Consider the following 17409-nt stretch of genomic DNA (forward strand, 5'->3'; position numbering starts at 1 on the left):
ACAATACTGAATTGATAGGTGGTCGCTGGATTTCCGTTACCCCACCCTTTTCATATAATTTAGCTTTTGAAGATGTATACCTTTTCACATATTCTCAAGCTTGAAAAGGTGATAAACCAGCAGTACGTCCGATCACCTTGTATATAGGGAGTTGACCCCCGAGAGGCAGGATCATAGGGTTGTGAATGAAGGTTTCATGCTTAATGAAGAAAGGGAGGGATAAAGAAAGTAAAAAAAAACTCAAATCCCGGAAAGGATTTTGCCTTTTTAAATGTGTAGTACAGTGTTCGGAATTATGCCGCAAACTTATCGGAATTAACATGACTGGTCCCTAAGTGTACTTCCCAACTTATCATTCTCAGCTAAGTTGAACACGATATTTTCTGAACCCATACTTATGCATGTGCTAATGCGTGCTAATGAAAAATTGGCATATTTGAAATTAGATTAAAAACACATCAACTTTTTTTTATTTGACCTAAACAGAAGTTAAAAGATCTACCAAATACAAGGCTAGCAAACTACGGTTGTCAAATCTAAGGGAACGACAGGCAAAACATATATTTTGAATCCAAGATTTTTGTTAGTACTTAATAGTGTTATTTCTTAGTATAGTTATTTTAATTGAAAGTGTCGAAAAACTAAAAAAAAATATGCGTTTCGAATGAAATCTTTTTTTTAACTCAGACAAATACCATACCCCCTTCATAAGTTAAATGGTTGCTCTTTCAGTGATGCTGTTTCATTTAAACATTTCGTGTCTATTCTGCTTGACCTACCGAATTAGACTATTTACCGGATTTGTTATAACAAGAGCAACACAACGGGTGCCACATGTGGAGCAGGATCTGCTTACCCTTCCGGAGCACCTGAGATCACTCCCAGTTTTTGGTGGGGTTCGTGTTGCTTAGTCCTTTGGTTTTCTAAGTTGTGTTTTGTCTGTCTGTTTGTCTTTTTCATTTTTAGCCATGATGTTGTTAGTTTATTTTCGACCAATGAGTTTGACTGTCCCTCTGGTATCTTTCGCCCCTCTTTTGATCAGTTTTAAATTTCTATCTTGTGTTTCGAAAATTGTTGTTTGTCTTTTCGTTGTTTTTCGTTTTCGTTTTTCATGACGTTATCATGGTTATCCGTTTTCTTCCCGACTTATTAGTTTGAATGTCTCTTTGGTATCTTTATCTTCTCGTTTAATGTCAAGAGGAGCATATAATTGTAAAATATCCAACAAGAGGTCTACGCACTGACAGTGATGACATCATACTATTGATTGTGTACATAACAGTTGAGTAGCCTCCATGAGTATTGTTCAGTCGTAATGCAATGCATTCAGGAGTAGAAAAATCAAAAATTGCACTGGAATATTTTGTTAATTTAAAAAAATGTATTTTCAATTGTTTTAATTGGTTCATACGGAAAGAAAAATCAGCAACAAAAGTAAAACTTATTGGCGTTACTTCTCTGATCTCTGTAGTACAACAGTTATCATACATGTTGTATTGGAGTCAAGATCATTACAAGCTTATAACTAAAGGAAAACAATGTTGATTGATCTACCTTCAACCCTCCACTTGAGTGAACGAGAAACTGAGAAATGTATTCAATTTGATCAACTAGCGGGTTACACAGAGATTTGGATATATATAGAATAATACATGGCAAAATCCGTATCGCATGCTGTATCACCACGAAAAACCGATATCAGTCCCGAGGACCGAAGGTCCCGAGGGCTGATATTGGTCGAGTGTTGATACAACATGCGATACGAATTTTGCCATGTATTATTCTGTTTATCATATATTTTAATAGAATCAGATTTATTGGATATCTATTTTTTTAAATCGTCTGAAATTATAAGCTAGCAAAGACCCATTAGCGGACATCAGCTGTCGTCTGCTCTATGGTCGGGTTGTTTTCTCTTTGACACATTCCCCATTACTATTCTCAATTGTCTTATGATTTTCCTGTAGTTTTCCAGCTGACTTGGTTTTTTTTTATAGACATCCTTATTTGCTTAATATCCACATCGCAATGCCCCCTATAATCTTATTACATTCTCAATATATGAGCTGCGTCGGATATAAATCGACCTTATGCAAATCAACACAATGCATTGTTAACCTATTTGGTTTTGAAAAACAATCAGCAGGACGTATAGGGCTTTGTGCTTTAGTTGAATTATTTATCAAATGCTCTTAAACAGACCAAACTTAATCTTTTATTTCAAAATATTTTGTAGATGAATGTTCCAAAATCAACCAGAGTCTTATGCATTCGTACATTCAATTTCTATCCGACGCAGCTCATATGTTAAAGACCATCACCTGTAATAGGGATATTATTAAAATGAATGCATCATTGATACCAGGTTTTAGTTTTGTACCTTAGACACGCATTTTGTCTTTCAACGACTCATCAGTTACGCTCATACAAAAAAGTAAAAAGGTAATATAATGTACGAAGATGAGGAGAATACAAAATTCTGAAAGATGTTTCAAAATACAGCTAAGGTCATTTAATTCTGGGGCTGAATAAAATCATTACAATTTTTCAAAATCAAAATAATGTACTTTTAAGTTAAAACACTTTATCTATAAAACTAAATTGAACCAAAGCTAATTTCTCTTGGGCAATTTCTTTTTTTTTGGTATGGTTTAAAATAGTACTACATATTCAATCGACAGAATGCATAGCAAACAGGTTTCCGATATATCGTTTATTTAGCCTCTAGTTTGAAATAACTGTAACAAGGACAGTTAAATAAATAAGTTGTATGCAAACATTCAGATGAGGTTACAACATAACGCTTTATATTTGTATAAAGTGCCGTTCAGAAGGCTGCTGAATTTTGTAGAAAAATATCAATTGAAAAATTGAAGCAATAAATATTGACAAGAAAAAAAAACTTTTTTATTTGCGTTAATCAAATTGGTTATCAATTATTTTTATGCGAAAGAACACAAAAATCCATCAGAAGAACATATTCAGGTTATTATAGTTCATTTAAAATACATAAATCATATTCTGAATAAAGTACACAGTTTGAAGAAATATTTTCGATAAAGAAACGTATCAGTGTTATGATTGACAGTTGTGTAAAGTTTATTTTTGAAATGCATTTACAGGATTTTGTTTAATATTTGATTGTATTTGGTCACCTATAGTCTGGTGATTTTGTTGATGAAAATAACCCTTTATCAATAATTGTGCTTCAGAAGCGCTTTTCAGATGTACCTGTTGTTGATTAATATTTTCCTAGATTAGTTTATTAGGGAAATAAGTTTCATGCAGTCCAAGGACGTTTTTTGGTTGGCTATGACATCATTGCATTAAAATGGCATTTAAAAGAAATGAAAATATGGTTATTTGTAGAACTTTTATTTCAAAATGCAATTACAAAAACCGATATTGCCAGTTTAACTTTATATAGCTAATATTTTGAAATGTCATTTTGAAAACAGATAAAAGTGTTAAGTGTCCTCTTCGTTAATATTACTTAATTAATATACTTTGACAGGTATTAAAAGTGCAAATATTGTAACCGTTGTTATAACTGCCAAAGTTATATGGTAAAGTTTCTAAACTGTTGTTCTTCTTAATCATGTTAAAGATGTTTTTCGTTTGTTGTCGTCATAACGTTGTCAAATTGTTTTCGACTTTTAAGTTTTAATGTCACTTTAGTATCTTTCGTATCTCTTTTAATATCTAGTGGAACAATGTTTTGTCATAATAACCATCTAGAAGTGTACACATTCTAATTGGGAATAAGACGATGTTTAATGAGCAACAATGAGACAACTCTCCAAGTCACAATGCATAAAAAATTAAAAAAAATATTTTTCAATGTACGGTCTTCAACACAAAGCATTAGCACATACTCAATAGTTACTAAAAATTACTTGGCTAGATTGACCAGATAACAAAAACAAGAACATAAAGTGCCTCATAGCAATTACACAATTAAAAGTAACTTAATTCATCAATAACCATTTACTTAATACCGACGAAAATCATCATTTGAGGTAAAGCAAGTATTTGGGCGTTTCGTCAACACAAAGACGGATCAGTACCACTGATCTGTAGGACTCGAATCAAAACTGTTATAAAGCCAAATAGGTATAAAGATCAATGAACACTTCTATCAAAATTTCAAAACGTTATGCCAAATACAGCCAAGGCAATATACCAGGAGTTGAAACATGTTAGTTTTTCGAATAGCTCAAAACATAAATCAACAGTTAATTTACAGGAAAGGACCGTTTAAATGACTTCTCATAATGTTTTGCTCGTCAAATTCATATAACAATGTTTGGAATATGACAGCTGTTTTCATTAGTTCCGTTAATTGATATAGTAGAACGTTTGATTTTGTCGGATTTTATAGAGCTCTCGCTTTTGAATTTACGTTGGAGGTTAGAATTTTCGTTAAAGAAATTTGATTTACATTTCAAAACATCAGTTTTTATTCCCAAGTAGGTGCAAAAAGACACGTCCAATAGCAGTCCTTTTTTCTATTGGTAGCTATAAACTATATATTTTATGATGGTATAATACAAAACCTCTAATGGGAGAGATTGTACTTGATATTCCTATGATGAGGACATAATTTTTCAATCAATTTATTTGATTTCTTGGATGCTTGTCAGTAACTGCTAGTAGTCCTTGGTTAGTTTATGCATCATTGTCATTTTGTTTAGTTTCCTTTGTTACCTATTCTGACATCGGACTCGAACTTCTTTTGAATTGACTTTTACTGTGCGTATTGTGTGTTTGTTTTTTCTACAGTTTCTGCAAGAGGTACAAGACTTGAGAAGAGGAGAGTTGAGATCTAAAAAAAATCCGACGCATTTTTGCGCCTGTCCCAAGTAGAATGCATATCTTATTTTTATGTATAGAAAAGGATCTGAGTAGGCTAGGTTATGACATGCATGATTATTGCAATAAAAACGCGATTTCATGACAAAGAATCTTGGAAACAGCGAATGTCGTAAATTGATATCAGTTAATTTGACCTTCAAAAGAGAGTAAATTATCACATTTAAATGCAAGTTCAAGAGGATTCCTGTTATAACTGTTCTGGCCAATAAGATTGAAACAATGAAGAAACCAAATTTGCTTTATTTTCAATTGTTTCGATTGGTTCATTGTGAACAGAAAGGACAGACACATAATTAACACTTCTTGGATTTTCGTACAAAAGATCTCTGTGGTAGACAAGTTATCAAACACATTGTTTTTGAGTCAAGAACATTACAAGCTTATTATTAAAGCAGAAGCAATGTCGATTGTTCTACCTTCATTCCTCGACTTGAGTGAACGTGAGTCTGAGAAATGTATTGCATATGACCAATCAAAAGGAATACACATATATATATGTGTGGCACACAGTCAGTGTATGGATGGACATTTTGCTGGTGGCTCTGATATCCTATTTGCGGAGATATTTTCTCTCGGATCGAATGCATTTTGAATTTTTCTGAAAATTTACCAGGAAACAGCAAAATATTGTTATTCTCTTGAACATTTATCTAAAAAACAAAGTATTGGACGTACTGTTTAAAACTAGTCGACTTTTCGATTGATAAGAAAGTGGATAAATATAAGTAATATTGGATGACTTTAGTAAAGGAAAGTAGAAATGCATTGTGAACGGAAAGGAAAGGACGGAAACAAAGCAATCGTTTTGCTAGGATGTATGAGCACTAACGTTAGAAATATAATACAACTAGAACGTTTACATGAAAAACAACAGCATGATGTGTATAATGAGTTATGAATAATTGATGTAAATGATAATAATAAAATATTTAACCAGCAAATTGATTTCGTATATTTATGTTGATTTTCAGAGATATCTATCTATCGTATAAAATGAATCTCCAATGATATGACACACTATCAAACATAACTGCAAACTAAGCTAGCTAAATCAAATTATATACGCAAAAATGATAAAACGATAATAAGTTGGTCTACAATACCATCAGGGTCTATACCATTGGTGACCACTTGTTGTAATGCAAAAGAGAGTATAATGCAAAATGTACAACATATTAAGGTGATCATAACAATACATTAATAAATTTGAAGAGACTATAATTAGTAAACGTTTTGTACCAGCATTAAAGACATTTTGTAAATATATACATCTTTTATAACAGGATTGCATATGTGTACGCTAGACGCACGTTTCGTCTTTCAAAGACTCGTAAATGACGCCATAACAAATAATAGTAAAACAGAATCAGATAAAGTACAGAATTGAAGAGCATTAAAGAACAAAACGTTTGAAAGCTGTTGCCCAATAAAGCTATGGTTATTTATTTCTAGAAAATAAACACATCCTTATATTTTCTCCTTGAGATGAAGTTACACTATTAACGTTATAGCTAAGATCAGGCAAGTACATTATATCATTTTCTGTTGGTAGGTTCAAATGAAAGAATGCATTGCAAACAGGTTAGAATGCCGACTTTTTTAGACTGTAATTTATATAACTGCAATAAGTACAGTAAATTAATATTTTTGTATGGATTTACGCGGGGTTACAATCTCAAGCTTGATATTTGTATTAGGTACACTTTATATGGAGGTTCCTGCCTTAGTACAGACATTCCGTTCTGTAGAAAATGGTGGATAACACATGAGTAACCTGAATAACATGATGTAAACATTAATTTAGTTTCAAATATGACATTTAGAGGGGAAAAAACTTTAACATGCAAAAAAAAATGCAATATTCCATTAACAACATATTTAGATTATTCGTACATTAATACAATAATCATATTCTGAATAATTTACGCTATTTACAGAAATATATTCCAAGAAGCAACACATCATCGGTATGTGTACATGTTACCGTTTTCACTTTTTGGAATGGCATTACGTTATTTCATTAAATATTCTATCATTGAGTTATTTTTAATCAATTGTATATTTGTGTTAATATGATAGTGAAACTATCCTTAAATTAATTTCGTATGTCCGTAGCGTTTTTTTTTTATGGATTATTGATGTCATAATTAAACTATATCATCATATATACCAGGACTAAATTTTCTATATACACCAGACGCGCGTTTCGTCTACAAAAGACTCATCGGTGACGCTCAAGTCCAAAAAAGTTAAAAAAAAAAAAAGGCCAAATAAAGTACGAAGTTGAAGAGCATTGAGGACCAAAATTCCTAAAAGTTTTGCCAAATTCAGCTAAGGTAATCTATGCCTGAGGTAGAAAAGCCTTAGTATTTCAAAAATTCAATATTTTGTAAACATTAATTTATAAATATAACCATATCAATGACAATTCATGTCAGTACAAAAAGTTATATAAATGTTGCAAAGATAGCAAAAGTTTTGCAGCGAAGCAAGCTTCATGCAGTCGAAAGTATATTTGTTTGGGAATGACATCATTGCATGAAAATTCCATTTAAAAGAAACGATAGCATGATTATTTACAGAAATGTCATTTCAAACTGCAATTAACAACTGAGATCGACTTTTTAAATTTATATAACTAATATAATGAAATGTCACTTTGGAAACAGCTTACAGTGTTAAGTGACTTTACTTGAATAATATACTTTGACAAAAGTGCAAATGTTGAAAACATTTTTAGAACTGTCAAAGTTATATTATTTCTATTTTGATTGAATTTCGATGGAAATTATTATTGATTTTTACTGCAGAGGTCTTTCTATTTTCTGTTCAATATGAAGATATTAAAATTAGGAAGGATCGAGGGGGGGGGGGAATTGTTACAATTATTATTGATTTTTTTACTACAGAGGTCTTTCTATTTTCTGTTCAATGTGAAGATATTAAAATAGGGAGGGATTGAGGGGGTAAATTGTTACAATTATCATTGCATTTTTTTACTACAGAGGTCTTTCTTTTTTTGTACCATATGAAGATATCAAAATAAGAAGGGATCGAGAGGGGTAATTTGTCAGAACAAAATGCTTAATGTTGACGAGGAAGAAATTTCAAAAGAAACATAAAGTCAAGTCTAAATTATCTTAAATTGAGAATGGAAATGGGGAATGTGTCAAAGAGACAACAACCCGACCATAGAGCAGACAACAACAGAACGTCACCAGCAGGTCTTCAATGCAGCGAGAAATTCCCGCAAACGGAGGCGTCCTTCAGCTGGACCCTAAACAAATATATATATACTAGTGATAATGAACGTCATACTAAACTCCAAATTGTACACAATAAACTAAAATTAACAAGACTAACAAAGGCAGAGGCTACTGAGGGACAGGCACAGACATATTTATGATAGCTCAACCCTCCCCCTATAACTCTAGCCAATGCAGAAAATTAAACGCATTACAATACGCATAACAATACGCATTATTGAATCTAGATTGTTTATAAAAGAAATGCCATCTGAATATATATTGCTTTGCATAGATTCGATATAAATTGTTTTGTTGACATTATGTTTTATTAATTGAAATATTTTAGCATAAAGATCGTTAAGTTATCATGTTAAGTTTGTATATTGTTAATATGTATATGTTCTCTGTAACAATTGTTTTAAGAGAATAAAGTATTCATTCATTCATGTGTTTTGCAGAATGACTTTAAGTACACATTAATATTGTTTCATGATTGTTGCCACGGTCCTTGATGGGATTTGTGCTAATCAGTCAGTATTCTGTGTTGTGTTTTGCATACTGTTGTTTGTCGTTTTGTTGTTTTTCGTATTTAACATGGCGTTGTCAGTTTGTTGTCGAAAAATGAATGTCTATTTTGTATCTTTCACCTCTTTTTTAATGTCCAGAGAATTCACGTTGATATATTGTCAAACAAGGGGTTCGTAATCACTAGTATCAGAATATTGATTGTTCACTTTATAGTTCCCCTAGCTTCTCTGAGTTTCTTTCAGGCGTTGCTGTTAAATTTGAAACACTACCATACATGATAGATTAATTATCACATAGTTTAAATTGTTCCTTACGTCGTAACTACAATCCCCTCCCCTTTCATGAATGTGACCTACCGAATTAGACTATTTACCGGATTTGTTATAACATAAGCAACACGACGGGTGCCACATGTGGAGCAGGATATGCTTACCCTTCCGGAGCACCTGAGATCACCCTAAGTTTTGGTGGGGTTCGTGTTGCTTATTCTTAAGTTTTCTATGTTGTGTCATGTGTTTTATTGTTTGTCTGTTTGTTTTCTTTAATTTTTAGCCAGGTGTTGTCAGTTTATTTTCGATTTATGAGTTTGACTGTCCCTCTGGTATCTTTCGTCCTTCTTTTAAACCAGACTGCTAAATCTTAGACTACAGATACTTTTTGATGTTAAAGAATATTGAAGCTTACTTTTAGGCGAAGATAGAAAGACTAATTCTACATTTTTTTTTATCAGTAATCGTTTTAGTTTAAACATATTTTATTTGCTTAAATGTGCAAAAGTGATGAGACAAGTAAATTATAACAATAAAATATTTACAAAACATGCATACAAACAATACATTATATATATAAAAAAAATGTTGGAACTGTGAAGAGTTGGTGTGTGATGATGTGAATGGTTATACACAATATGCATGTATTTGCACTTTATAATGTGCTATATTACACAATTAGAAACCTCTTAGATTCTTTAATAATTTCATATACATTCTTAACAATTTTGTCATTTTCAATATTAGTTAAAGACGTATCGCCGGAGATTAAGATGTTCAAATTTAGTAGAGAGTTATCTGGTAACCAATGTAGATTATTAGATAATTAGGTTCTTATATTCACATAATTAGGACAATGAAAAAAGAAAGGGCGTGAATCTTCGCACTAAGCACCACAACTACAAGACGGATCTGAAATAATGTTGACTCTGTGAAGATCATAATTCAAAAAAGAAGCTGAGCTTCTAAGTTGTGTCAAAATAATGTTGAATGTTTGTTTATCTTACCTCTTGCACAAAATCCTAATTCAAATATGTATTTCCATTGTTACAGCATCTTCATATTTAATATTAGACCGAACTTGAAAACTAGAAAAAAAAAAATCAAAAAATCAAACCCTAAGATATGATAAGAGGAAATTTTATTACAAAATATTTGATGGAACAAATAAAGAACCAGAGTCACCGATTATACACAATAACTACCCAGTAAATGGTTTGCATATTATATGAATATCTATCATTCTCCTTTTTATACCAGACAAAGGACCTATACAATGAATATTTTAGCAGTTTAAAAAGTATTTTATATCAAAATATCAAAATATAAGCCTGGTATCTTTGATTTCAGTAATGTTATTGCTATTTTCGCCAAACACTTGTACCTGTTTTTAAAAGAGGAAAGTGTTAAGTGGCCTTTGACAATTTTTCTTATATCTAATGTAAATAACGAAACGTATTAAAAATGGAAGTTTAAATTAAACAAATTCTTAAAAATATTAATTTCTATCAGATATCATTTGTTAAACCAGGTTTAATCCAACATATTCTACATAACATAATGTCTGTACCAAGTCTGGAATATGAAAATTGTTATCCAATCGTTTGATGTGTTTGCACTTTTCATTTTGTCATTTGATTAGGGACTTTCCTTTTTTAAGTTTCCTTAGATTTCGGTGTTTTTGTGATTTAACTTTGTAGTGTAATACTACCAAATCATATAATAGTATGTCACAACCGGTTAAATACGAATATTGATATAACAAAAAATTGCCTTGATTTGGCAGTTGTAGGCAATAAATCTACTTGCAAGAAAAAATATGTCTGAACCATAAACATGTCTTGAGTGTTTCAGTGCACCATTCTTTTTTATTTTAGGTTTCTATAAATTGTTAAGTAAACTTGAGGTTTCGTGGTAACTTAAGTTTGAAAACCGGGGGAAAAGGATGAAAAATTGACTGCTAAACATTCAGTGATTGTTATCATCTTAAATGCTTTCTTTAAATGTCCTGTACCAAGTCAAAAAAATGGTCATTGTTATATTATAGTTCATTTATGTGTGTGTTACATTTTAATGTTGTGTTTCTGTTGTGTCGTAGTTCTCCTCTTATATTTGATGCGTTCCCCTCAGTTTTAGTTTGTAACCCGTATTTGCTTTTTTCTCAATCGATTTATGAATTTCGAACAGCGGTATACTACTGTTGCCTTTACTTATATGCAAGGACATATTATCTGTAGTATTAGACAGGATAACACTTTACTCATGCCATGTTCTTTTTTATTTGTAACAAGGATAAGTTGTACACAATGTTTTTGAAAAAACAATTGATTAAAGACTAATAGGAGAAAACAATGGTGGTATTGCACCTTTAGACAAGATATAAAAATGATAAGAAATCTTAAGCTTTTTTGCAATTTTGATAAATGACTTAATTCTTTTTTTTTTATTACGAAATGAAATGTTTACGAAAAGGTCGATAAACATCTATTCCTGTTTTTAAAAAGCTGAAACTGAATAGTGGCATTTCAAAATGTCTGTAATATCTCATCTAACTGCAGAAAGTTGCAGTTTGATTAAACAAACATTTTAACAAAAACCATATCATTTCTTTAAATGACATTTCCATGCAGTGATGGCATATCCGAACAAAGATGTTTTGACCTCCTCAGGTTTATTTTCGACAAAACGTGTGTAAGGAAAATAAACGTAATGATAGGCGACTACCATTATGGGATACATTACATACAGCACCATAAAAGTAAAACAAATACGAACTCCATCGTAAATCAAAAGAAGGAAAGTTCTTAAAAACTGACAAATTTTGTGGTATATTGCATGTGAAATTAATCAGATATTTTACGAAACAGTCATCAGACCTGAGGACATAAATCTTACATTTCTTGACTGCATTTCTAAAATTCACGTAAGATGTGGTATATTTGGGACACAACTCTCCAACTGAAACTATATGACGTAGAGGTTAACACCAAAAGGTTCCCATACAGCCATCAGCAATTAGCCAAACTAATACCGCATAGTCAGCTATAAACATCCGAAATGACAAATGTAAAAACATTAAACGAAAAAACGTATGGCCTGATTCATGTACAGAGCAATGAACGAAAAATAAATATTATATACATCAACATACGACATCCATAGACATGCAGGCCCTTGACTTAGACAAGCACATACAGAATGTGGCCCAGCTAGACATGTTTGCGGGCGCCCAACCTATATCAACTAAGTAAATGAACGAATGAAAAAGAACTGTAAACATATTATGTTTTTAGTGTATTAAAAGAAAAAAATGTATAACTGTAATTTAAAATGCAGCGTTTATGCTGGTACAACATAAGCAATACATCTTCAAATTGTGTATAATATTTTCACCATGATTAATGTTATGTTATGAAAACCTTAGTATGTTGAGCAAGTTGGCTTATAAATTATTTCGCATTGAAATATAAAAAGGGGAACGGACAAATTATGGATCTTTTGACCTAATAGTGCTCAAAGCCAACTGATATTCGTAGAATTATTTTCGCGTTTATATATAATATATAGTTTTTTTCCAGTCTAAAGGTCCCCGTCCGGCCTTATATTTATTTGGCTATTTTATAAGGTTCCTTTTGTTACATGCTTTTTAACTGTTTCGGTTCTTATACATTTTAGCTTTCATATATACGGCTTTGAGTGTTCCTAATGACGGTTTATCCAGAAAAGCGCTTCGGACGCATGCAATTTATAACGTGTTATTTCATCTTTTTTCGAACCTTTTGCAATTATGTATATGTTTGTATAAAATATCAAAAGATTCATTATAGACGCAACGATATCTATAAGAAATATTACCCACTTCTTCGTTTTACAGTAGCTTCATATTAAAAATAAATATATTCCGTTTCAAAAGCGAATATAGCATACTTATATAACTTAATATTTTTTTTGATGCAATGAGAACCATTGTCATAGATTCATGCTAGCTAGAAACAAGGTGCCAAATAGAGAGGCCGAGATCTAAATATAAGATAAAATAGAAGACATCTTTCAGTCTTCAAAAGAAGTACTTTCAATCCAAATGCAGAAGTCTCAGCAAATGAAATATCATACCCTCCTGCAACCTGTCGTTCTTGATACTGACTCAAACATGTATCGACGACTCTATTCATACTTCGTGATCTATCATGTTGAAAAAATGTCGCGGCCTCCCGTTCACCCAAGTCTAAGATTGGAGGTAAAACAATTGATATTGTTTTGCTTTAGTAATGAGCTTGTTATGTGTCTGATTAAAACACAACGTGAATGATAACTAGTGTATTGCAGAGATACTTTATACTTGGTACAGGACATTTTTAGCAAAATATACAACAACCAATGGAAGTTTTTAACGACCTTGACTGGCTATACAGCCCTTGCACGTGCAGTATAAAAAAAAGAAAAACAATGGTTGGTTGAACCAGGTTTTATACCTAGCCAAACCTCGTGCTTTTATGTCAATGTTAAAAATAACAACAAAATATGTGTGTGAACGTGGCAACCTGTGTAATCAAATTTGATTAATTTTGGTCGGTGTTTACTATTCGAGGTTTAAAATGTTCTATTATATGAGCACCAATTAATAGCGTCAACATTTTTCAGAGATATTGTGAAGAATACTTTAAACAATTTCAAAAATGGATGTTGACAACGTGTGGGTATTATATATTTGGAGACAAGGGTGGATACCAGTGACCAAAATCCGAATCTAATTCACCAGTATTGAGTGTCAATAGAAGATTCAATAAAGAAAAGGAAATAATGAAAAATATGTTTTTACACTTTATTTTGTCCGTTTAAATCCTTTCTAGAGATCTCACTTGATTGAAAAACATTAGCTGAATATCTGAAATGAGCCTTTACGGTGAATAAATATCACAACTCAATCGCTATGCCCTTGTCTGTTGTGACGTTTTAGATTGATATGAACTAAAACTGTGTGTTACTGGTAGCCAATTAAGTCAGGTCAGGGATTAAGTTAACACAAATTATTTAAAACCTTTACTAAATTCTTCAATAAATATAAAGATTTTGTTTTCAAGTTTGGTTGTAAAACTTATTTCAAACAGAATAACACATCTTCACATTTAGGGAAATATTGTGTACTATAATACAGGAATATGGTAGTTGTTATCCATTCATTTGATGTGTTTGAGCTTTTGATTCTGCCATTCGATAAGGGACTTTCCGTTTTGAATTTTCTTTGAGTAGTTTTGTGATTTTACTTTTTACCATGCTCAGAAATTTAGAAACGATCCTGGTAAACTTAGCGATCCTTTGAATAAACTTATTCTAAAAGGTTACCAATTCAACACTATAATATAGATCTTTAAATATTGTTTTATTGGTACTGTCATTGATTTTGATTATCAGTAAATTAAAAGCAAAATAAATAGTATTGTAATATACATATGCATATTCATGGATCTATAATCTGTCGATTCCTGTATATTGGCATTGCACAAGGTCATATCAAAAAAGAAGATGTGTCACAATTGCAACTTTACACCGTGGAATGCCAATACCAACGACATACATTGGCCACCATAATGTTGACACTGTCGTCTAGTGAACCGTATCACTGAATCCATACTCAGACGCTTCTCTTGTCCTACTGAACTGAAGCTATCGTAACATTTATGTGCTAAATAATTTACAGGAAATTCTAGAAAATCACTGCGGACACACGAAATTAGAAAACTTTTTCTGTGCATTTATAACAGCACAAAATAATAAAGTAGTCTCAAAAAGGAGAAGCCGCATCAACTGTTATAATTAACAAAACTGCACTCCTACTGGTAAAATATGTCTACAAATTGTGTTCATTTTTAGAATATGATGACGTTTTGATTACGTATATATTCACATAGCGGGTGATATGTTCATAGAAGCTTACCTTCTCAATGCATCCAGGTCTGAATCCTCGTTGCGTGAATGCGATGTTTGCGGGTTTTTGTTTATTTCCTTGATTTGTCTCATCTTAAATCGATGTACCACATAATACCATATGTGAACAACTATCACCTTTGGTTACCATGAATTTGGCTATCGATTTATGGTTAAACTGTTCCTCGGGTATTAAAAAGAGTAATCTTCTGTGAGAAGAAAGATATAGTAGACGTATAATGTCACCAACAAACAAAGAGTGATACTAAATTGCCCATTTGATACAAAATGTATAATTCAAATAAATTTAAACGAACACGATTCAATTTTACCGACACTATCACATTTACTTCTAAAGGTTCAAACTTTTGACTCATGAATATTTCGATTGTCCACCATAAGATAATTAATTGATTAATGCATTATTAAACAAAAAGTACATTGACTATACACTATAACATATTCACATACATGAAAGTTATGATACCAAATTGAACATTTATCGTAGACAGAAATATTTCTCAGTTTTATTTTTACGAAATATCTGTTTTCAAAAAATTACTTTTTATGATCTAGAAAAAAAAGAGAGTCAACACACGTATTGTTGTAAATATCGAGTGTAGTGCCATATACAATTAATTTATTAGTGAACCTTTAACATTTGCATGAAGACCCACAATACTTGTTTGTTTCTCACTTATATCATACTGACTTTAGGTATGCTAAAAAAACTTGACATTTATATGAATTTATTGTGAACAATAAAAGGTGTTCTAATTCTAAATGTTATTCTTTATTTGAGAAATCATCGACATTTTTCTCCAATAAAAATATAGCCATAAAACAATACACAAATGACCACATTTAATTATCAAGATCAGTCTCTGAACTCAAATTAAACTGTTACGTTCAAAAGTAAATATTTTCCTATTGCCTTTCAATTATTTTGAGGAAACGTGCATTAAAAAGAAGGTGGAGGGAGAAACTGATAAATGTATATTCGTTGCAACGGTATTATGAGTATATTCAAACCAAGTGTCAGTTCAGGTAACAGAGTCATATAAACTAATTATTATCAAAATACTTACAAATTAGAGACTATATAATGGCCACTAGAATGGACTAAATGAACACCTATAAGTATAATCTAGTCTGCTCATATTCCTTTTTGTATACAAAACAGAAAGATGAATCATTTTGTTTTACTGCAAATTTGATTATAAATATCCACACTTAAAACTGAAAAGGCACACAGTGGTTGAAAGTTTCCTTTCCGAGAGTGACACCTACCTCTTGCCGACCTGTTCTTATTTTCATATGAATTGGAGTTCATTTAGACATTTATCAAAAAAGTAGATCAAAGAAGCCAGGTTTTTAAATTTCACATTCAGATATATTGATGATGTTCTTTCCATTAACAAGTCGACATTTTTAGATCGGGTTCCATTTAAATATCCTCCAGAACTAGATTAAAGAAACAAAAGACACGGCTGCATCCGCCTCATTTTAGATTTTTATCTCGAATTTGACCTACCCAGTCAACTCAGTACCAAAATCTATGACGAAAGAGACGATTTTGATTTTGAAAATATCAATTCCCACCCTCCTCTTATTAGCAATATAACATCTTCACTTGCATATGGAATTTACATTTCCCAATATATTTTGTATCCAAGAGCTTGCAGCACCTATTCAAACTTTTTAAAACGTCGCCAGTATCTGAGCAGAAAGTAGATTAACCAGGGGTCTGCCAAAAAAAGCGTCTCGTTTTTTTTTCTAGAAAAGTTCACCGGAAGATACCAAGACCTTGTTGATAAATAATCCGTATCAACTTTACAAATAATACATGATGATCTTGGAGTTTAAATTTTATATACTGACCTTGTTTATCATATTACTAACTTGTTATGATATTCTTTTCTTTGTCTTTTAAATTATTGGTTTTACTGTTTAGTGTATTTTCGATAATATTTATTTGACGTTCCTCTGTACTTCCAATCATTGTGTTATAGTGCTATGGTAAATTTTTGTATGCTTGTATTTTTTTTTTTTGCTAATGTGTTTAATAAATAATTTGGTCATTTTTATAAATTTTCTGTTTACTAAACTTTGAATTTTTCGAAAAACTAAGGATTTTCTTATCCCAGGCATAGATTACCTTAGCCGTATTTGGCATAAATCTTTGGAAATGTCGATAAATGCTCTTCAACTTTGTACTTGTTTGGCTTTATAAATATTTTGATATGAGCGTCACTGATGAGTCTTGTGTAGACGGAACGCGCGTCTGGCGTACTAAATTATAATCTTGGTACCTTTGATAACTATTTACCTATATGCCATTTTGTTTTTCTTTGTTAACATATCTGTTTGTTTTTATAGTGATTAAGAATATAGATCAGTGACTGATGTACCCTTATTTTTGACATTTTTTTTTACCTAAAATGTCAGTAGATATAGGAAAATTCTGGTATAAGTGCCAATGAGACAACTCTCAATCCAAATAACAATTTATAAAAGTAAACCATTATAGGTCAATGTAATGTACGGCCTTCAACACAGAGCCT

Source organism: Mytilus galloprovincialis, chromosome 9, assembly GCF_965363235.1.
Source record: "Mytilus galloprovincialis chromosome 9, xbMytGall1.hap1.1, whole genome shotgun sequence".
Taxonomy (NCBI): domain Eukaryota; kingdom Metazoa; phylum Mollusca; class Bivalvia; order Mytilida; family Mytilidae; genus Mytilus; species Mytilus galloprovincialis.